This window comes from Choloepus didactylus, chromosome 11 (assembly GCF_015220235.1).
Source record: "Choloepus didactylus isolate mChoDid1 chromosome 11, mChoDid1.pri, whole genome shotgun sequence".
Classification (NCBI taxonomy): domain Eukaryota; kingdom Metazoa; phylum Chordata; class Mammalia; order Pilosa; family Megalonychidae; genus Choloepus; species Choloepus didactylus.
This window is the reverse complement of record NC_051317.1, coordinates 66,992,099-67,007,208: the sequence shown is the minus strand read 5'-3', so window position 1 is coordinate 67,007,208 and position 15,110 is coordinate 66,992,099. Positions and strand designations below refer to the sequence as shown.

The 15,110-nt window shown below is 37.9% G+C and overlaps 1 protein-coding gene across 2 annotated transcripts in view; it reads left to right on the top strand.

The window, feature by feature from the left end:
- FYB1 (FYN binding protein 1) overlaps positions 1–15,110 on the top strand; it is a 203,536-nt gene that overhangs the window by 26,585 nt on the left and 161,841 nt on the right. The window lies entirely within an intron of this gene.

Sequence of the window (15,110 nt, the reverse complement as noted above, 5' to 3'; positions counted from 1 at the left end):
GCTGTTGACTTCAGTTTGCTAAGATTTTGTTGAGAATTTTTGAATCTACATTCATAAGGTATATTGGTCTGTAATTTTTTCCTTCGGGTATCTTTATCTAGCTTCAGTTTTAGGATGATATTGACATCTGTTTTGGTTTCCTGGCTGCTAAAACAAATACCATAAAAATAGGTTTGCTTAAACAATGGGGATTTATTTCCTCACACTTTTGAAGCTAGGAGAAATTCAAAACAGAGGCATTAGCAGGCTCTGCCATATGACTGCAGTGTCTTAGGGCTGGCTGCTGGCAGTCCGTGCTCCTTGGCTTTTCTGTCAGATGGCAATGCACATGGCAGCAACTTTTCCTTTCTCTTCCAGGTTCCATTAACTTCCAGCTTTTGGATGTTCTCCTTGGCTTTTCTTTCCATCTGATTTTCACTCTGCTTATAAAGGACTCCTGTAATCCAAATTAACTGAAGTAATATCTTGAACAGATCTTATTTACAATGGATCTACACCTGCCAGAATGCAGACCAAGACCAAGAACATATTCAAATTGGGGTACACATCTCAATATACCACAGCCTCATAGGATGAGTTAGGGAGTGTTCCCTTCTCTTCCAATTTTTGGAACAGTTTGAGCAGTATGGTATTAATTCTTCCTGGAATGTTTGAAGAAATTTCTTTGTTTTTGGAGGTTTTTTGATTACTGATTCAGTTTCATTACTAGTTATTGGTCTGTTGAGATCTTCTATTTCTTTTTGTGTCAGTGTATTTTGTGTGTCTCTGGGTATTTGTCTATTTCATCTAAGTTATCTAATTTGTTGGCATGCAGATGTTCACAGCATCCTCTGGTCATCCTTTTGATTTCTGTGAGGTCAGTAGTAATGTCCCCTTTTTCATTTCTGATTTTAAAATTTGTATCTTCTCTCCTTTTTCCTTTGTCAGTCTAGGTAAAGATTTGTCAATTTTATTGGTCTTTTCAAATAACCAACTTTTGGTTCTGTTTATTTTCTCTATTTTTTTTTAATTCTCTATTTCATTAGTCTCCCTCTATTGTTATTTTCTTCCTTCTATTCATTTTGGGTTTAGTTTTTCTTTTTCTAGATCCTCCAGTTGTGGGGTTAGTCTCTGACCTGGGTGAGAGCTTTCTACTTTTTAAATGCAAGCAATTAGAGATATAAATTTCCCTCTCAGCATTGCCTTTGAACATCCCAAGTTTTGGTATGTTTCTTTTTTTAACAGTATGTAGTCATTTATTATTTTCAAAAAAAGAATGAGCAGCAAGTATTATCTTCGGCATATAGGGAAAATGTAGTTCTTTTGGATAAGCCATGTCCCAGAACACTGAATATTGGGAAAGATTTCATAATCATCATGGTTTCCAGAGCTCAGGTGTAATTCAACATTGTCAAGATGGTAAAAATAAGAAAGATGTCTCATGCCTGCCCAAGCATCATGGGAATAAAGATTACATTTTCACCAAGAAGGTAACCACACTTGGAAAGCACTTTATAGTTTTCAAAAGGTAAAATTTTCATGGTTTATATGAAGGATGCAAAAATGAGTAATTACTCCAGAATATAATCATCATCATCATTTTATAAATAAGAAAACCAAGCCACAGAGACATTAATCTGCCCAAAGTCACATAGGGAATAAGTGGTGGATCCTTGATTTGAATCCAGAAATCTCTGGCTTCATCACCTTGCTGCTATGCAGCCATCCACTGATGAATTTCAGATCCATATATCCAGATCAATCATCTCTCCTAAACTACAGACCTCCTGGTCTAACTGGCAGTCACACAGGCGGACTACACTAAACAAGTCCAAGGCAACCTCACAGGAATTGGGGAAGACTTCACATAGAAGGGAAGGGTTAGAGAAACTGGGTTCCAAAGGCTCTATCCCCACCCCATGGAGGGACAGAAGGCCTCAAGGATGAAGTGTGTGGAAGACTTGAAAGGAGTGGCAGTGTTCCAGTTTGCTAATGCTGCCATTATGCAAAATACCAGAAATGGATTGGCTTTTATAAAGGGGATTTATTAGGTCACAAATTTACAATTCTGAAGTCATAAAGTTGTCTAAACTGAGGCATCACCAAGAGGATACTTTCACTGAAGAATGGCCGATGGTGTCCAGAACACCTCTGTCAGCTGGGAAGGAATGTGACTGGTGTCTGCTGGTCCTGGGTTGTGTTTCATCTCCTCTCTCAGCTCCTTTGCATCCTTAGCTTAGCATCTCTGAAATTCCTTCTCTTTGCAACTCCAAGCATCTCTGTCAGCTCCCAAGCTTCTCTTTAAAAGTCTCTCAGCTGCTCGTGGGGCATTTTGTCCTCTGTTAGCTTCTCTGGAGCAAACTCTGGGCTAGCATCTCAAAGCATCAGCAAGCGTCTAACATCTGTGTGTCCTGGCTTAGCATACCCTGGGCATTTTAAGTCTCTCTGCTCTTTGTGTGAGCTCCCTTTAAAGGACTCCAGGAAACTAATCAAGAACTACTTTGAATGGGCAGGCTCAAATCTCTACAGAAACATTCAATCAAGAGTTCACACCCTAGTCAAAAAGATTAATAAATCTGCCCACACAAGATTGCATTAAAGAATATGGCTTTTGAGGGGACATCTTATATCCAAACTGGCACAGGTGGTGAGATGGGAAGATGGGTTTCCCAGTGAGACAGGTTTTTTTTTTTTTTTCTTTTTTTAACTTTCAAAGTACAATTTAGCTAGTAGTTAGAAAGCAAATTTCAAAGACTGTTATGGGTTAGTTCCACAAGTTCAGTTATTTCCATTATTGTAAAATATGTACACAGAAAGGTGTAAACTTTCAAAGTATAGCTCAACAAGCAGTTATATAGGTAATTTCAAAAAATGTTATGGATTAAATTTCCAGTTTCACTTCTTTCCTTATTATGAAATATAGGATATATAGAGAAAAGTGATAACTTTCAAAGCACAATTCAATGACTAGCTATAGAATAAATTTCAAAGAATGTTATAGGTTATAGTTCCACTATTTCAGTTATTTCCTTCTAGCTATTCTAATACCCTAGCATCTAAATATGTGTGTGTGTGTGTGTGTGTGTGTGTGTGTGTGTTTATATAAAGTTTCAGTATTAGTAATCCTTTGTTAAATCCTATCTTGTCTGTTGCTACCCCTTCCTCTCATTTCATCACTTTCTTGATCTTCAGAGATGTCCAGACAGTGACTACCCTAACTTGTTCATATTGAAAGGGGGTGTCAACACTATGGGGAAGGGGGCTGCATCTGATTCTTGTTCTTAAAGAGACTGTTGCCTCTGGGTTTTAGGACTTGTTTGGCATAGGAACACTCTCGTAGCTTTAAGTTTCTGAGAGATAAAACTTAGTGAATATATCTTTTATATAATCTCAGATAAGTAACCAAGTATTTCAGAACTACTGTTGGTAACGGCATGGCATACTGTGGCCATTTGGGATATCTAGCTGGAGCTTGCATAAGGGAAACCTCCAGGATAGCCTCTCAACTCTATCTGAGATCTCTTAGCCTCTGTAACCTTATTTTGTTACCTTTTTTCTCCCCCTTTTGGTCAAATAGGCATTTTCAATCCTTCAATGCCAGGCCCAGGCTCATTTCTGGGAGTTGTGTCCCACATCAAAAGGGAGATTCATTTCCTTGGGAGTCAGGTCCCACATGGGGGGAGGTTAAGGAATTTATTTGCCAAGTTGGCCTTAGAGAGAGAAAGTCCACACCTGAGCAACAAAAGAGGTACTCTGGATGTGCCTCTTAAGCATTATTATAGGAAGGCTTAGTCTCCCATTTTGGTATGTTGTGTTTTTACTTTCATTCATCTCAGGATATTTCTTAATTTCCCTTGTGATTTCTTTTTTGACCCACTGGGTGTTTGAGTATGTTGTTTAATTTCCACATATTTGTGAATTTTCCATTTCACCTTCTGTTATTGATTTCTAGCTTCATGCCATAGTGGTTGGAGAAAATACATTTTATGAGTTCAATATTTTTTAATTTCTTGAGACTAGTTTTGTGACCTAAAATATGGTCTATCTTGGAATATGATCCATGTGCACTTGAGAAGAATGTGTATTCTGCTGTTAACTAAAGTATTCTATATATATCCATTAAGTCTAGCTGTTTTAGAGTATCATTCAAGTCTTCCATTTACTAATTGTTCTTCTGTCTAGATCTATCCATTATTGAAAGTGATATATTGTAGTCTCTTGCTATTAATACAGAACCATCTGTTCCTCCCTTCAAATCTGTCAATGTTTGCTTCATGTATTTTAGGGCTCTGCCATTAAGTTCATATACAATTATAATTGTTGTGTCTTCTTGTTGAATTGACCCTTTTACCAGTGTATAGTGACTTTCTTTGTCTCTCATAAAAGTTTTTGACTTAAAGCCTATTTTATCTGATTTTAGTATAGCACCTCTGCTTTCTTTTGTTTGCTATTTGCATGGCATATTTTCCTCCATCCTTTCATGGTCAACTTACATGTGTCTTTAAATTTAAGGTAAGTTTCTTGTAAACAGCATACAGTTGGATCGTGCTCTTTTATCCATTCTGCCCATCTCTGCCTTTTGACAGGGGAGTTTAATTCATTTATATTTAAAGTAATTATTGATAATTCAGACTGTTCTGCTGCCATTTTGCTATTTTAACTTTGTAAATCTTGTACCTTTTTTGTCCCTCAATTCTTCTGTTAATGCTGACTTTCATATTTGTTTGATTTTTTGCACTGTACCATTTGAGTCCCCTTTCATTTCTTTCTGTATATATTTTTCCTATATTTCTCTGTCATTTACCATGATAAAATTTAACATATTTGATTTGATACCAAGTTAACTTCAATAGCATACACATACATTGTTCCTATACCCCTCCATCCCCCCAGCTTTTTGTTGTACATGTTACAAATTATATCTTTATACATTGTATTTCATAAACCATAGATTTATCATATCTCTTTATTCATCTGCATTTTTAAACCTGTAAGAATTAAAAAGTGCAGTTTCATACCAAAAACTACAATGCAGTAGTTCTGGCATTTATAATTACCCATATGTTTATCTTTACTGGAGGTCTTTATCTCTCTCTCTCTTTTTTAATAATTCAATTTTGTTGAGATATATTCTCATACCGTGCAGTCATACAAAGCGTACAATCAGTTGTTCATAGTACCACCATATAATTTTGTATCCATCACCAAAATTAATTTTTGAACGTTTTCATTACCAAACACATACAAGTAATAAGAATAAAAATTAAAGTGAAAAAGAACAAAGTAAAAAAGATCACTGAATGTTTTTTTCCCCCTATTTTTCTACTCATCCATCCATACACTGGACAAAGGGGAGTGTGATCCACATGGTCTTTATTTCTTATATCATTTTGATCCACTGTCTTGTGTCTTCTCCTTTCAGTCTGAAGAACTTCCTTTAGCATTGCATAAATTGTCTAGTGGTGATAAATCCCTCAGCTTTTGTTTATCTTGGAGTGAATTAATCTCTCCCTCATTTTTCAAAGATGGTCTCACTGGCCATAATTTTTTTTGCTTTGAAATTGTTCTATTTCAACACTTCATATATTTCTTCCCACTGCCTTCTTGCCCCCATGGCTTCTGATAAGAAATTGGAGATTAATCTTATTGGAGCTCCCTTATACATAACATGTTGCTTTTCTAGTTCAGCTTTCAGAAATCTCCCTTGTCTTTGGCATTTGTCAGTTTGACCATTATGTGTCTGGGTATATTTCTTTTTAAGTTTATATTGTCTGGTGTCATTGAACATCTAAAACATGCATATTCAAATATTTCCTTAAATTTGGGAAGTTTTCTGTCCTTATTTCTTTGAATATTCCTTCTGCCCCTTTCTCAATTCTTTTTTTAGGAATCCTGTAATGGGTGTATTGGTATCCCACAGGTCTCTTAGGCTCAGTTAACTTTTTAAAATTCTTTTTTCTTTCTGCTTCTCAGCCCAAATCATTTAAATTCTCTTGTCTTCAGTTCATTGATTCTTTCTTTTCCCAGATCCAATCTGTTGTTAAAACCCTCTAGGCATTTTTTCATTTTAATTATTGTGGTCTTCTACTGCATTATTTCTCTTTGGTTCTTAATTAAAATTTCTGCCTCTTTATTGAGATTCTCATATTGTTCATTCATTGTTTTCCTGATATATTTTAATTCTTTCTCTGTGTTTTCCTTTATGCCTTTGAATATACTGAGGATAGTTTTTTAAAGTCTTTTTCTAGTATGTCCAAAGTCTGTAATTCTTTGTGGATGGTTTCCAGATTTTTATCTTGCTCCTTTGGATGGGCCATCATTTCCTCTTTCTTTCTCTGTCTTTTAATATTTTGGTGCATGCAATATATTTTAATATTATAAAGTGTCTACTCTGGGATTTAATCCCTTAGCTGACTATTCCTTAAGTTTGAATCCAGCTAGTGATATGACAGAGATTTCCCTGGGTGTCAGGAGCTAACAATAACAAATGAACACATTAAAAAAAACTGACCTCTAACAGTCTTTGCACATTGGCTGTGAATTGGCCTGTGCTGTTCTTCAGAATTCAGGCCTCCTCTTAGAAAGGACATCCTGATGCAAAAATAAAGTGCAGGGTACTCTCCACCTTTTCTGTGTTTGTATCTTGTCTTGGGTTTGTGTTTTCTCATGACCTTAGAAATTCCAACACTTATTGGAAATAGAATGTCCCACAACCTTCTGTGAAATAGACTTTCTCCCCTTCCTGGGTGCTCTATTTTATGACTTAAAGCAGGTAAACCTTTGCCCCAGGCCACTTTGACTTAATTGTTCCTTGAATTGCTTTAGCTGCCCAAAAGCTGGCTTGCCTGCAGAGCAAGTTCTGGCAGGACAAGCCAGGGAGCAGAGATGGGTTCCTGTCAGTCTGCCACCTGATAGATTGCCACTGACATGCAAGCACTATGTATAGGGGTTACTCTCCTCTCTCTGGAACAGGGTCAAGGGATCCATAATAAGAATGCAGATCAGCTCTTCACGGTGCTGCAAAGGGTGTGGGGAAGGGGCCAGCAAAGGCACCATGAGCATCTCCTATAGTTTTTTTTTTAACACTGTTTACCTGATTTGCAGTTGCCCAGTTATGGCAACCCTTTAACTGTTTTGGGGGGTTCTGTGGAAGACAGTCTGCCAGTGTTTGCTAGTTGTTCAAAGATTTTGTGGGGGAATTGCAACCTGGAGTGTTTTACACCATCTTCTTGGTCAACTGGAAGCCAGAGCCACATTTTTGACAACCGTTCTGAGAATGTTTGAGATCCTAGCCCAATCAAGTGGATTCAAAAGTCAGCAAAGATTGGGTGGGGCAAGACGGTGGAGTGGTGAGGTGTGGGTTTTATTTGCTCCTCCTCTGGGGCAGTTAGTGGAAAGCCAGAAACTGTGTGGACTGGACACTGAAGAGGAATTTGAGTTTGGACACACTTCTTACAACATTCATGAATGTGGAGCAGCTGAAATCAGTGAAATCTGTAAGTTCTCATGGTTAGGGGGCCTGCACCCTTCCCTGCCAGGCACAATCCCAAGGGAGGAAGGGCTGTCAGTGCTGGGAACCAGGAGGGAGAACTGCAGTTGCAGCACTGGTTAACAAACTCAGACTGCTGAACAAAAACTCCAACCATAGATAAACTGAGACCAGACACCAGAGAATCTGGGAGCAGTCAGCCCGGGGGAGAGGAGATAGGGCTAGCAAAAACAGCAAAAAACAAACAAACAAAACAAAACAAAAAACAAAAACAGAGACTTTTGGAGGTGGGGTGAACATACTATGGAGAAGGGCAGGGCTCAAACAGAATCAGGCACATATGCAAATCCAGGGGGCCAGGGCCCTTCTCTGGAAAGCTGGTTTTTCTGGTTTCTTGATTGTTCCTTAATTGCCCTCAATGCCTTGTCTTTTTGCATTTCAGTAGCCCATCAGAATTGCAAGGACTATAAATAGCCTATACTGGGCCCTTCTTCTACTTTATCTTTTTTTTTTTTTTTATCTTTTTCTCTTTTTAAAAAAAAATAATGATTCTAAGAAGCACATTACAGAAAACCTCAAAGACTTGCAATTTAGGCCCAGGCAAGGGCAGAGCTAAGATGGCTCTGAGAGACAAAGCAATAAGTCTAGTGGTGGAGAAAATTCACTAAACACCATAACTTCCCAAGAAAAGGGGGTGTGGCCCAGCTCCAATGGCAGCTCTACTTCTGGAAACTCAGACCCAAGGGGCTGGAATTCATAAACCGGCTTCAGCCAGCCATGCCCCTAACAGGGTCAGGGTCACAGGAGAACTAAAGGCTCCATACCTCCTTACACTGGTGGGGGAGCTGCAAGTTCACAAGCACCACCTGCTGGACAGCATAGGAAAAGCACAGAGTCTACAGGCTTCACAGGAGGGTCTCATTCTCAAGGAAACTCCGTACCCTCTCCTGAGACCTTGTCCTCCCTGGACTGGGAAAACCTGACTGGGGTTGACCATATCTGAGGAGACTCTCACACAAAAAGGCTACATAGAGTCAGGGCAAGAAACATAAAAGCAAGAGGTGAAAAACTCCTATCAACTAAATAGAACCTAAGTTAGAGGCCTAGAATAAGCTGAACAAAACACCAAAGAACAGAGAACAAAGCCAACCAACAAGAAAGCCCTAGGTAAAAGAGTGAAAATGAGCTCCAGAATAAGCTAATCAAGAAAGTCAGATGCCTAGACAGCTCAAGATAATGAGCCATATTAGGAAACATGAAAATATGGATCAGCCAAAGGAACAAACTAATAGTTCAACTGAGATACAGAAGTTGAGACAACTAATGCTAAATCAGTTCATTGAACTGAAGGGACAACTAATTAAAGATGTTCAAAAATATCTAAATGAATTTAAAAATCAAGTCAATGAACTGAGGGAAGATGTAGCAAAAGAGATGAAGGATATAAGGAAGACACTGGATGACCATAAAGAAGAATTCAAAAACTTGAAAAAACAAATGGCAGAACTTATGGGAATGAAGGGCATAATGGAGGAGATGAAAAGGACAACAGAGGAATAAAACAGTAGATTTAAACAGGCAGAAGAAAGGATTGGTGAATTGGAAGACCAGGCATTTGAATTCACACACAAAAGAATAGATGGTGAAAAGAATGGGAAAATATGAGCAGGGTCTTAGGGAGCTGAGTGACAACATGAAGTGCACTAATATACATGTTATGGGTGTCCCAGAGGGAGAAGAGAGGGGAAAGGGGGCAGAAAGAATAATAGAAGAAATAATCCCTGAAAATTTCCCAATTCTTATGAAAGAAAATTACAGATTCAAGAAGTACAGCACACCCCAAACAGAATAGACCCCAATAGACCTACCCCAAGACACTGATCAGATTGACCAATGTCAAAGACAAAGAGAGAATTCTGAAAGCAGCAAGAGAAAAACAATCCATCACATACAAGGGAAGCTTTATAAGACTGTGTACAGATTTCTCGCCAGAAACCATGGAGGCAAGAAGACAGTGGTATGATATATTTAAGATACTGAAAGAGAAGAACTGCCAACCAAGAATTCTATATCCAGCAAAACTGTCCTTCAAAAATGAGGGAGAGATTAAAATATTTTCAGACAAACAGACACTGAGAGAGTTTGTGAATAAGAGCCCAGCACTACAAGAAATACTAAAGGGAGTGCTACAGGCTTATAGGCAAAGGCAGGAGAAAGAGGTTTGGAGAAGAGTGTAGAAATAAAAATTATCAGGAAGGGTAAAAAGAGAGAGAGGAAAAAATAAGACATGACATATAAAATCCAAAAGACAGAATGATAGAAGAAAGTACTGCCCTTAGTAATAACACTAAATGTTAATGGATTAAAATCCCCAATAACAAGACACAGACTGGCAGAATGGATTAAAAAACAAGACCCATCAATATGTTGTCTACAAGAAACTCACTTTAGACACAAGGACAAAAATAGGCTGAAAGTGAAAGGTTGCAAAAGATATTTCATGCAAACAGCAACCAGAAAAAAAAAGTGGGAGTAGCTATATAAATATCAGACAAAGTAGACTTCAAAAGTAAAACAACTGAGACAAATAGACACTATATATTTATAAAAGAGTCAATTCATCAAGAAAACATAACAGTCATAAATATTTATGCACCGAGCCAGAGTGCTCCAAAATTCATGAGACAAACACTGAGAACACTGCAAGGAGAAGTAGATAACTCCACAATAATAGTTGGAGACTTCAATGCACCACTCTCATCAATGGATAGAACATCTAGACATAGGATCAATAAGGAAACGGAGATGTTGAATTGTATGATAAATGAACTAGATTTGACAAACATTTATGGTACACTACACCCCACAACAGCAGGATACTTGTTTTTCTCAAGTGTTCATGGAACATTCTCTAGGATAGATCACATGTTGGGTCACAAAGCAAGTCTCAACAAATTTAAAAATACTGATATTATAAAAAACACTTTCTCAGATCATAACTGAATGAAGTTGGAAATAAATAACAGGCAGAAGATTGTAAAATTCACAAATATATGGAGACTAAACAACACACTCTTAGAAAACCAGTGGGTAAAGGGAGAAATTAGTAAATACCTCAAGGCAAATGACAATGAAAACACAACATATCAAAACTCATGGGATGCAGCAAAGGCAGTTCTGAGAGGGAAATTTATTGCCCCAAATGCCTATATTAAAAGAGAAGAGAGAGCAAAAATTGAGGAATTAATTGTCCACCTGGAGGAACTAGAGAAAGAACAGCAAACTAATCCCAAAGCAAACAGAAGGAAAAAGCAGCAAAGAATATAAAATCACATATGTTTACAGGGTTCAGAGTATCAAAGCAAAGTTTTCATATACTTCTTGAAGTTTCAACTTAAATATTGATATTTTTTAGGATCTGCTTTTACCCATGTGGAATTGAGGCCTGCCCTTTGAGAAATGATTTCAAAATGCTTTACACTTTTTCAATATTGACATTAAAAAAAAATTGTTGGTTTAAAATCAGATAATTTTAATCCATCTCAGGTGGTTTTGAACACTCTCATATCTTTTTTATGTGCTAATATCCTATCCCTGTAAGACCAGGGAATGTAGAAAAAGGGATATAAACTAATGAAGAGTGCTCTATTTATTTGTCAGATCATGCCCCTGTCTCCTCTTACCAAACAGTTGGGGTTGCTGATACAGCAGTCCTGGGCATCATCTGTCCACTGGATTTGCCTGGTGGTTGTGAGTAGTTTCTGGAGCCAGACGTTTTGCACATAAATCCAGGCTCCACCTTTTCCTACCAGTTTCACCTTGTACAAGCTATTTTGCTCTTAGTGCTTCAGGTGCCCCCCGCCCCCTTTTAAAGGGTGTTAATGATAGCCTCTACCTCATTGGTGTTTACGTACGTCAAATGAGCAAAAATTGTACGAAAGCATTTAGTACTCCACCTAACACAGACTAGGAGCTCATGAAATATTTGATATATTATTTCTGTTTAAAATACCTCAAACTTTTCTCAGTGCAAATGCTTTCAAAATACGTTTACTTACCCATATAATATATTCAAAAGTGATGAAATGCTGTAGTTGACATATAAGAAAAACAACTATAAATGCATTTCTAGGGTAAGAATGTCCAATAAAAATATTATTTCATAGAAGTTATATTTCTATTCCTTTGACTTGGGGAGATCTTTCATTTTAAATCATAGTCCTTTTCATTTTGTGTATTAACCTGGAGACATGGACACAGATTGTTGGATTCTGCTAAAACTCTGAATATTTTGTCCTTTGCCTACCGGAATACTACTTGGCATCAGAGCTTAGGGTAAATAGTATATTCATCTCCATTTGTAAATAGAAACTAAAGATTTTATTATGTGTCAAAACCATTTGAGGATAAATATTTTTACATACTCTAGGTAATGATGGCAAATACTATCAGTTGTGCAGAGTCAAATAGAAAATCTTTTCAAAGTTTCAAAATCTAGTATCAGGGATCTTTAATTCATTAGTCAAGCAGGACATCTTTTTTGTCAGTCACCCTTTGGTGAGTATTTAAACTTCAAGTCTGTGTGTGTATGTGTGTGTGTGTGTGTGTGAAGAGAGAGAGAGAGAGAGAGAGAGAGAGGGAGAGAGAGGAGGAGGAGGACTTTGTTCTAAAGTGCTTTACATATATTAACTCTACGAGGTAGGTCCAATTATTAGCATTATTCCTATTTTCAGATGAGAGAAATAAGGCACAGAGAAGTCTCACATTAAGTGTCAGGGTTTGTGTTCAAATCCAGGCAGTCTGGCTCCAAGGTTCAGGCTCTAAAGCCCTGCCTTATTCTGCCCAGATGGGATCATGCTCTTTGTACTCAGTTCCTTGTGATGCCTTGGTCACTCTACAACAGGGATATCATTCCCATTCAGTTCATGTGGATTTATAGAATGTTTTCAAAGACTGAAAAATATTCTCATGTCTGGATATACCACATTTGCTGGCCTGATCATGGATTTTCACTTCTCACTTTTCCTCTATGAAAGTCACTTTCAAGTCTCAACACTATTGCCTGTATGACATAAAAGAGCAAAGCATGTGAAAATTATTGATAGTATCAGTTGATACTCTCATGGGAGGAAATGATCAGAGCTCAGAAGTTTTAGGATATTGTTATGGAAAAATCAGCTAATCATATCCAAAGTTATCATTATAATAGAAACTGAACTGGTAAACAATGGCTCCAAGCTGAACTGTAATTATACAACAGAACATTTATTAAGTAATACATGCTGTTTTAGTTTGCCAGGGATGTGATAACAAATACCACAGACTGGTTGGTTTAAGCAACAAGAATTTATTGTCTCAGAACTTTGGAGACTAGAAGTCCAAAATCAAAATATCAGCAAGCCATGATTTCTCCAAAGTCTGGAGCATTTTGGTGGCATCTTGCCAGCAATCCATAACCCAATCTTCACTTTCCATTTGTCTCTTACAGGCTGTGTCCAAATTTCTTCTGCTAATAGAGACAACAGTGCCACTGGATTAAACCCCACCCTAATCCAGTTTGACCTTGTTTTAACTAATGGCATCATCAAAGATCCTATTTACAAATGAGTTCACATTCACAGGACTGGGAGTTGGGACAGAAACATGTCTTTATGGCAGACATGATTCAACCCATAGCATATGCCTACCACATCTGCTGATTATCATACAAGGGAAAATATAGTTGCCTATACTTGGGCTTTAAAAATCTATAATTTCATGGTTTGTGTTGACAGAGTAATGAGCTCATAGGACCCTTTCCATTTGCCTGTAAGTTTCTCCTCCTACTTTAAGGTTCTCCCGTTTTTATCCCCTGTGCTACCTGTCCACCCCAAACAGAGGTACAGTGCTTCACTTTTTCTCTCTGGGCCATATATTTCAATAAAATTGCATTAAAAATAAAGAAATAAAACAGAAAGAAATAAAAAAAAACTTTCTCTTTCACTCCTTTGCATAACAGAGCTACTGAGAAATTTCTTTAAAAAAGCAAAATTGAACTAAACAAAACATCCCACCCACCTAGTCTTATAAAGTAGTTTGCTTTAATGGAGGATCCTATACTGGCTAATAACTCTATTTGCCAAGCTGTAAAAAAAGCCTGTTATCTGCATCCTCTCTGGACATCCTGCCCCAAAAAACCTCTTCCCTTGGGTTTCTTTTACTGAAACTCCCCCTTCTCTGCTCTTTCATTTCTAAGGTTCTTTTGGGGCCATGTGAGTAAATTCCCAGCTGGAGCCTATTCAGACATTCACAAGAAATCCCACATATCCCATTATCTTCTTATCCTTGCTTTCTCTCAGGGAAGGTTGATTAATTATTTTCTCCATCCCTTCTACTTGAGCCTCCCAAAGATGCACATGCATCCAAACAAACACTGACAGATACCTACTAACTACCATGCATAGGTACTTTGACCATACATCTCATTTTGTGTTTGAAAAATATGAGCACTGTACATATTAGAGTCTCTCTCTCTCTCTCTTTCTTTCCCTCACACATACACACTTACACATACCCCTTATCCCTAGCATTTGACAACTTTTTGAAAATTGTTGAAATCAGTTAAAAAAAAAAACTTTGAAGCTATATATAAGAGGGTTGGGATTATTTTGGCTGGAAAAAAGCAATGAAGAGATATAACATTTTCTGGAAAATAAAATACTGTAAGGAGTTCTGAGGGCATACCCCCAGAAGCACACTCTCAGAATGGCTGGAAAATCTTTTGGGGGATAATATGGCTGAGAGGGAACTTAATGCAAAATCCTTGGACTGATAAAACTTCCTTTTGGGCTTTAATGTAAGTTCACAAGATACCTGCATTTTAATAAACCTACCTGAATAAATGGTAAAAAATGGATGCCCTCCAGCAAAAAGAAGAGCTACTGCAGCAAGAAAAGTTTGGATGCACCCAAACCATAAGACTTCTTTCCAATGCACCTGCTTTTCAAATAAGGTATATTTTTCTCTCCAGGAAGTGGTCTGCAGTCTGTATCATCTGCCACACTATGTATAGCACACACTTGGGTGGTGCAAGGCTCAATCAATTCAGCCACACTTCTCCCTCTGCCTGCACAGAGCTATGCTGAGAAATGAGGAGAAATAAGGAAACCCAGCCCACTCCCAAATTTGACCACCCTTCCCTCCCTTTTACCGTCATAGGTTTTGTGGAATGAGAGAAAGGAGGAAGTAGAAAAGAAGTGGGTATAATCACTCAAGTGGGGAAACAGGAAGGTGTTGACTTGGCTGTATATGATTTTAAAGAGAGGGAGTGGAATTGAAGCCTATGTCCCCTCCTACCATGTGGAGACGCGTCCTTTGTTGTGATCCACTTATGCCCAAGGCTCAGCAAGCCACCTGGGCTGACCAAATAAGTCACATTGGCAGGTGCAGAGACATTCGTGTTCTCACGCACAGTAAGGAAGTTTTCATGTGTTAGAAAGGAAGTGGTTTGAAAGCCTAGCTGTTGGAGGAAAGAGGTAAACAATACACAAAGCTCCACCCTGGTCCTTTCTCAGCTTTAGTGTGGACTGAGTAAACTTTTCTATACTATGTCACTTAATTTTTGTTTCTTCAGTTATTCTGGGTAAGCCACTAGAGGTGCTTT